A 7,561-nucleotide genomic window follows, 5' to 3' on the forward strand; every position below is an offset into this window, starting at 1 on the left:
GGGGAGGCGGCCCTCTCATTAGAGATCCAGTCAAGGCCGGTGACTGTTATTTTCCGTCTTGATTAAGCAGTAATGACAGCAGAGCTAAAGAGCCGAACAGGACGGAAGAAAAATGATAGAAGGAGATGATGGAAAAGATCAAATGGACGTCAGGCGGCCACTGTAGGAGAAGAAATGGATTGTCGAGTTCTCAGAAAGCTTAGCGGAGTCAATATTGGCTTGCCTTTGGTTATTGATTATGACTGTTATCTCTAATGACAGAGACTTCGATCATTTGAATGTTCATATCTGCCTTTGAAGCTTCATTGCTAGCCAATCTAAACCTCGACACCACTGTAATGGCACGTACTGTTTGATGCACGGGAGACATGCAATATATTGAATGCAACCAACTTTGGAACAAATTAAACATTAGAACCTTGGCGGCAGAAAGGGTTTATGGTGATGAAGTGCCAAATAAAACATAATCCCTGAATTGTTAGTGCATGCATTTTCCAATGCAACACCCTGCCAGACAAGAAATGCAGGTCTGCCTCAATCGAAATTGGAAGGACTTGAGCTTTTACATGGACAGATACTGGTGTGGAGTAAATCTGGTGTGATTAGAAACAATACTCGAGCCAATAATGCACATATGTTATGCTCTATAGCTACAATATATAAAGCACAAAGAGAAATGTGCAGTATGATTCATTTATGTACAGTATTCAACATTGTTTTGCTTGATTTACTTGCCAGTGACGTCAATGCTATCAAAGTGCATTATGGCAAAATATCTTCAAAATATCAAAACATATGCACATGCAACACCATCAATTCCATAACAGCACGCATACATCAACCAGGCGCCTATTTGTGCATTTTTATCTGGCCTTGAGGCTTTTATTATATTGAGAACCAATAAAATGAGGTGTGATGTGAACTACCTGTTCTTTATACCGCAACATATTCCTGCCAAGGATTGCTGATGTGCAAATCTCATTTTAGAATAGCTGTTTTGTATCCTGTGAAATTAAAATATAAAATCACCCTCTGTGATTGTTTATAGAACTACCTTGAAGAAATTTGAGCTGAAGGAAAAATAAGTACATAATACCTATAAAATACCTTGCCAAGTGTGAATTGTAAAATAGCATTTGTGTACATTTTTAGTGTCTTCATTGTGTGGTTTTGAAGGTGTTTAATTAGAAGTAAGCGTATGATTAGTAATTATGAAGTCAGGAATCGTTACTTTCTTCTGTGCATTATGGGACAATGCCAAGAACTTGTCAAGCCACAAGAATGATGATTCACAATTCAGTTTTACAGATTCTGTTGTTACTTTTTACATTTTATTTTTGAGTTCACGGATGTATCTCATGAAAACATGTCCAGGTTACATTTCGCAAAATCAAAAGAAAAAATCATGGGTAGTTGGCATATGTCCATAAACTTAATATAAATTTTTATGTTCAAAATTTTAGAACCATTAAGATTTATCTGAATTACGACATTACTTTCTTAAAGCATGACTTCCAAATAAATAAATAAACAATTATATATATATATATATATATATATATATACACACACACACACACACACGGACACCTGGACATGGTTGCAGGTTTTATGAGATTGTCCTTTATGTTATGATATGCCACATGACTACAGATGCTGCTATGACAATATGTATTCTGTACATAGACCTGTTGACTGTTGAAAGGTTAATATTTACTGACAGAAATGCTCTTGATATTATATAGGGTCCATGTTTGGTTGAGACCATATATGTTTTAATGACTTTTCAAGTGAATGCTTTGTAATTCTATCGTTCTGCCAATACTGATTGTTCAAGCAAAAATATATGGCTTAAAATGTTATTTAGCTACGCTAAACATTGAAATATTGTTATATTATATAAGAGAAAATATGTAAGCTTCAAAAATAAACTTATATAAAGCAACAAATATATTCTGCATCTGTTTTTTCTTCTTCTTCTCACATTCCGACATTAAAAAACACAAATACTTTGGTAAGAGATTTAATATATGCAATGTCATTCACATTCTTCAATTAACAAGTTGCATTTGGTCAGACATGCTTTGAAAACTTATCATAATAAATATAAGTTTATAAAAGAATCTCATTAAAGCAGTATCTTTTAGTGCAAAGCTTAAAATACAAACTTGATTGATCAACTAATTTAAATGCATTTGGCAAAAAAAAAAAAAGATCAAAATAGCATTACTGATCAACATATAAAATGCTTATAAATGTTCTTATTTCCTAGCTGTATGATCAGTGCATTATAGTTTAGAATGTAAACCAAAGCAATGCATCATATAAATGTAAAGATGATTTGAGTCAGATTAGTGGAATACAACACTGGATAACCAGAAGTCACAGTCCATTCATCCCTGAAGAACTCTGAATCCTCTATCTTGTGCAAACATCTTCATTACACTGTAAAGGACACAGAAATTATATTAAATTGGTTGGTGTGAAAATGCATTAAAACTTGAGTATTATATAATATTGTATCTCACTGACTTTTATTGCACAGACAAGAAAACACGGACACATTTTTTGAAATATCTTTGTGTTCGCCACACACAATAAAAGGCATACAGGTTTGGAATTACAGGAGAATTTACATTTTATTGGCTGAACTTTGCCTTTTATTAAGGAAAGTCAGTCTTTCAAGCTAAAATCAAAATAGGGTCAGTCTGTCAACGCATTTATGGCCGTGTGAAAGTAACTGCCACATCCCACACTCCAGAGGAAATGGCATCGGTGGCTCAAAGATGACGCCGGTGGTCTTTTATGGGTAAACAAGACCTGCGACATGTCCTGTTATTGAACTACAAAGCAACATATATCCTAAAAGAGCAGCTGTGGTGCTTTTTTCTTAGTTATATTAATAGAATATTTCACAGTCGCCAAATCGAGCTTATGCATTTCTGACAAACCAATAACATTTAATTCTGGGCATCATCTAATGGCAGAATACAAAAAAAACAAAACAAAACAAAAAAACGGGATTGTGAAGAATCAAATATGCACAGAAAATCAAGTGACCTTTATTCATATAGCACTTTATACAATACAAATTATTGTAAAGCAGCTTTGTAGTAATAAACAAGAAAATAACAGAATTACTGAAACAAAGTTAATCAATTATAAGACAAATTTTGCTGTAAAGCAGCTCTAAAAAGACAATAGTGTCATGGTTCGGCTCAATTTAGTTTAATAACAGTGTAGAGTTTAATAATTATGAAACAAACTTAATTCAGCTATAAGCAGCTCTAAAGAAGTCAACAGCAGTCAGTTTAATGTTTATTCAATTCACTTCATTTGTAACAGAATTGTATGTACAGCAATTCTGATTACAAAAATCATAAAAGAGATTCCCATTAATTTAATCAGTTTTGTTACACAACATGTTTTGGTACTTTTTTGTTCTGCGCTGATCCATTATTGTAGACTTATTTCTTTTACTTCATGCCATAATCAAAAGTCTGTCTTCACGAGACACCCCTAAGGGGTCATTCACACAGAACGTTTCTTTGTGTCTAAAAAAATGTGAAATACATTGCTCAGGAATGGTTTTTAAAAAAAGCACAGGGCAGAATGCCTTCTCCGACAATTTGCTACTGTAAACAAAAGCTTGCAATGCTTGACCCAACTCCGGGGTCTTCTGATTGGTCCACTGTTTTAGAACTGACATTAGTCCCTTTCACACATACAGACTTTACTGGTAAATTACCGTCAAGAGATCATGTGTGAACAGGACCTTTTCAAAAATACCAGTAAATTTGTTCCGGCAATTTACCGGTCTGAGAAATTGTAACATTACCAGTAAATTGCCGGAATGATGCTGTGTGTGAATGCAGAATGAAGATTAGCGGTATGAGAAAGTACGAGTTCAGAACGTACTGACGTAAGACGTCTACTCTGGGCCAATCAACAGCTGTTGAAATTCAAAATTCAACAGCTCTGGGCCAATCATAACATTTTGATGCAGATGACGCATTTACTACGTGCTGTGTAGTTTGATTTCAAGTCGTGTAATTCAATGTCTCTGGGCCAAAAGCACTGAATGAATGTGATCGTTTGACACAAAAATGAAAACATCAACAAAAACACCGCGTATACCCCTCCATGTTTACAAACACAACATCGGGAGGCGCTGCCGTTTAGAGGTAATTTCTGGTTAATGATGTGACGTCATACAGTTTACTGGTAACTTTAAACGGATGTGCTTTACCGGAAAAAAGACGGAACGTCGTTGCTTGTGTGAACAGCACATTTTTGAATTTACTGGTAAAGTCGTTCCAGTAATTTTACAGCAAGTTACTGGTATTACTGTGTGCAGTACCGTTGCAAGGGCTGTGCCAAGTGTGTGACCCAGGTGCGACCGCACAGGGCCTCGTTCCTCTAGAGGGCCTCACTCCTGGCCTGCATTTTATGTTATGTCTAATTTTTATTACTGTTTTTCCACCCATTTTGTACTTCGAAAGACTAAAATAGTCATGCTGATAGACAGTATAAGACTCTGTGTATAAGAATGAGTAAAGCTGTTTGTTGTTAGGATGACAAAAAGTTTTAAAAGTTAAACTTTTAGGCTGGTCTGCCTCAGTGGTCCAACAGCGCTCGTCAATGTCAAAATGATCGAAATGGCCAATCAAATCAAAGAAGGCGGGTCTTACTGTCACTGTCACAATGCAACGAGAGTTTGTGGAAAGATGTAAGTAGTACTATATTAGAAAACTGTTTTACGATAGAAATGTTCAGCGACCGACAGTAATAGACTATATAGTGATGCAACCTACTCAACTTTTTATTAAATTTCGCAGTTTTGAATTGAAAATATGCGATCATGATTCATGTAAATCATAAATGAACGTGACGAGACGTTTACGTTTTCAACTATTTGACATACGAATAAGAGTGAATGTGCACATTTTAAAATAAAATATTATTTTCAAATTTGGAAACAAACTGGGGTCCCCTGTCGGAAACCACGTCCATCGGGAGGCCATGAATGCGAAATACGTGATCAACGACAGTAACCGCTGTCTCCTTGGCTGAGGATAATTTGGGCAAGGGAATAAAATGGGCCGCCTTCGAGAAACGGTCCACTACGGTCAATACAACCGTATTGCCCTGGGAGGGCGGGAGGGCAGTAACGAAATAGAGCGAGATGTGGGACCAGGGTCTCGAAGGGACCGACAGCGGTTGAAGTAACCTGTCAGGGGGTCGATTGGAAGTCTTACCACGAGCGCAATCTGAGCAGGCCAAAACAAAATCTCGGACGTCACAAGCCATAGAAGGCCACCAGAATCGCTCTTTTACGAGGAAACTAGTCCGATTCACCCCTGGATGACAAGCCAAGCTGGAACAATGACCCCACCGAACGACGTCGGACTGTAACCTCTCCGTTTTACGAGGAAACTAGTCCAATTTACCCCTGGATGACAAGCCACGCTGGAACAATGACCCCACCGAACGACGTCGGACCGTAACCTCTCTGGCACAAATAATCGACTCGGTGGGCAACCGGGCGGAGGCGTTACCCCTTCTAAGGCCGTGCGGACCTTCGACACGACCTCCCATACGAGAGTGGAGACGATGAGTCGCTCAGGTAAAATACTCTCGGGAGTGGATGGGCGGTCGGAAAGTTCAAAAACGCGAGACAACGCATCGGGTTTGATGTTCTTAGAACCCGGACGATAGGAAAGTGTAAAGTCGAAGCGACCGAAAAAGTGCCCACCGAGCCTGCCTGGAGTTAAGTCGTTTGGCGGACCTGATATATTCGAGGTTCTTATGATCGGTCCAGACAATAAAGGGTACCCCCGAACCCTCTAACCCCCTTAAATAACTTTTAATCCTTTAATTATTTAATTGCATTATTATTATTATTATGCAGTAGATCTTACAATTCTTATGAGCATGTGCGTGACCGTGATTCGTGCGCAAGCATGTCAGTGAGCACGGCATCACAATCGATCAGAAAAAAAACCCTGCCCCAGCGGGAGAAGAGGAGGGGCGGATGAGCCCGGCTGCTAGAGAATCAGAAATATATTTCTTCATGACCTCCCTTTCTGGAACAGAAAGCAAATATAACTTGCCCTTAGGCGGAGACGTACTAGATCTATGGCACAGTCATAGGGACGATGCGGAGGAAGAGAAGAAGAAGCATAACATGAGTCGCTCCACGCCGATATGGAGTTCCAACCCCAATCCACCCTGGGACCATGCTGAACCAGCCATGGATGACCAAGGACAATAGGCACCAGTGGGGACTCCGTGAGCAAGAGGGTGATCTCCTCAGAATGGTTTCCTGAGGTTATGAGGGTGATAGATCCCGTAGTGTGTGTGATACTGGGAAGGTTATGTCCATTGAGTGCATTAACAGAGATCTTGTGGCAGAGAGGAACTATGGGGATTTGAAGGTGAGATGCCCGACTGTAGTCCATGAAATTACCCTCTGCTCCGGAATCCAGCAGGGCTTGGCAGTTGTGGAATCGGGCTGCCCATTGTAGTCTTACCGAGAGGAGAGTTGAGGACGAGGATTTCTCCAAGGATAATCCACCCGACAGTAACCTCGGTTCTACTGTCGGGCTGGACAGTGAACCAGGATGTGCCCCTCAGAGCCACAGTATAGGCAGAGTCCCATAGCTCTCCGGCGGTTACTCTCCTCCCGGGAAAGCCGAGCTCTACCCACCTGCATGGGTTCGCAAGTGGATGTGGGGCTGACCGTCATACTGGAGTTGGCAGCGGAGACAACAGGAAGTCCCGACCTAAAAGTGGAACGACCTCGTTGCTCACCCCGCTGAAGACACGTGTCATCGCGAATGGCTAGATCGATCAGTCCATCAAGACCAGAGGGTAACTCCATAGCAAAAATCTCTTTCTGAATACGGTCAGCCAACCCATGCAGGAACATGTCCCACTGCGCCTCTTCGTTCCATTTACATTCCGCCGCCAGGGTCCGGAACTCGATGGAATAGTCAGAGACGGTCCTGTCCTCCTGCCGTAGTTCGGCCAACATGCGTGCGGCCTCACGACCCGTCAATGCATGATCAAAAACCCGTCTCATCTCCTGAGAGAGGGCCTGGAACGAAGTGCAACAGGAATGTTCATTCTCCCACACCGCCGTTCCCCACAGAGCCGCGCGTCCTGACAGCAGTGTCAATACTAGAGCCACCTTAGACTGTTCCGTGGCGAACGTCACTGGTTGGAGAGAGAAAAACATTGAACACTTAGTCAGAAAGGCTCTACAGTGGTTAGGCTCACCAGCATATGTCTCTGGTGTGGGTAAACGTGGCTCATGCTGACGTCCGATGCCTGTAGATGTAGAGGGAACCGGCGGTGGGAGTGGCGCAGTGGGTAAGCTCAGCTGTTGTAGTTGGGTGGTGAGCTCGGACACCTGCGCTACCAAGGCTTGCACAGCCCGTCCCGTAGCTAGCATCTGCTCCTCCTGACGATCCATGCGTGTATTGTTGTGGGATAAAAAAATTTCCAGATCCGTAGCATTCGCTGAATCCATAATGAGGTCAGATCGTTCTGTCAGAGA

The sequence above is a fragment of the Sinocyclocheilus rhinocerous genome, unplaced genomic scaffold (assembly GCF_001515625.1).
Source record: "Sinocyclocheilus rhinocerous isolate Xijiao unplaced genomic scaffold, SAMN03320098_v1.1 scaffold532, whole genome shotgun sequence".
Lineage (NCBI taxonomy): Eukaryota > Metazoa > Chordata > Actinopteri > Cypriniformes > Cyprinidae > Sinocyclocheilus > Sinocyclocheilus rhinocerous.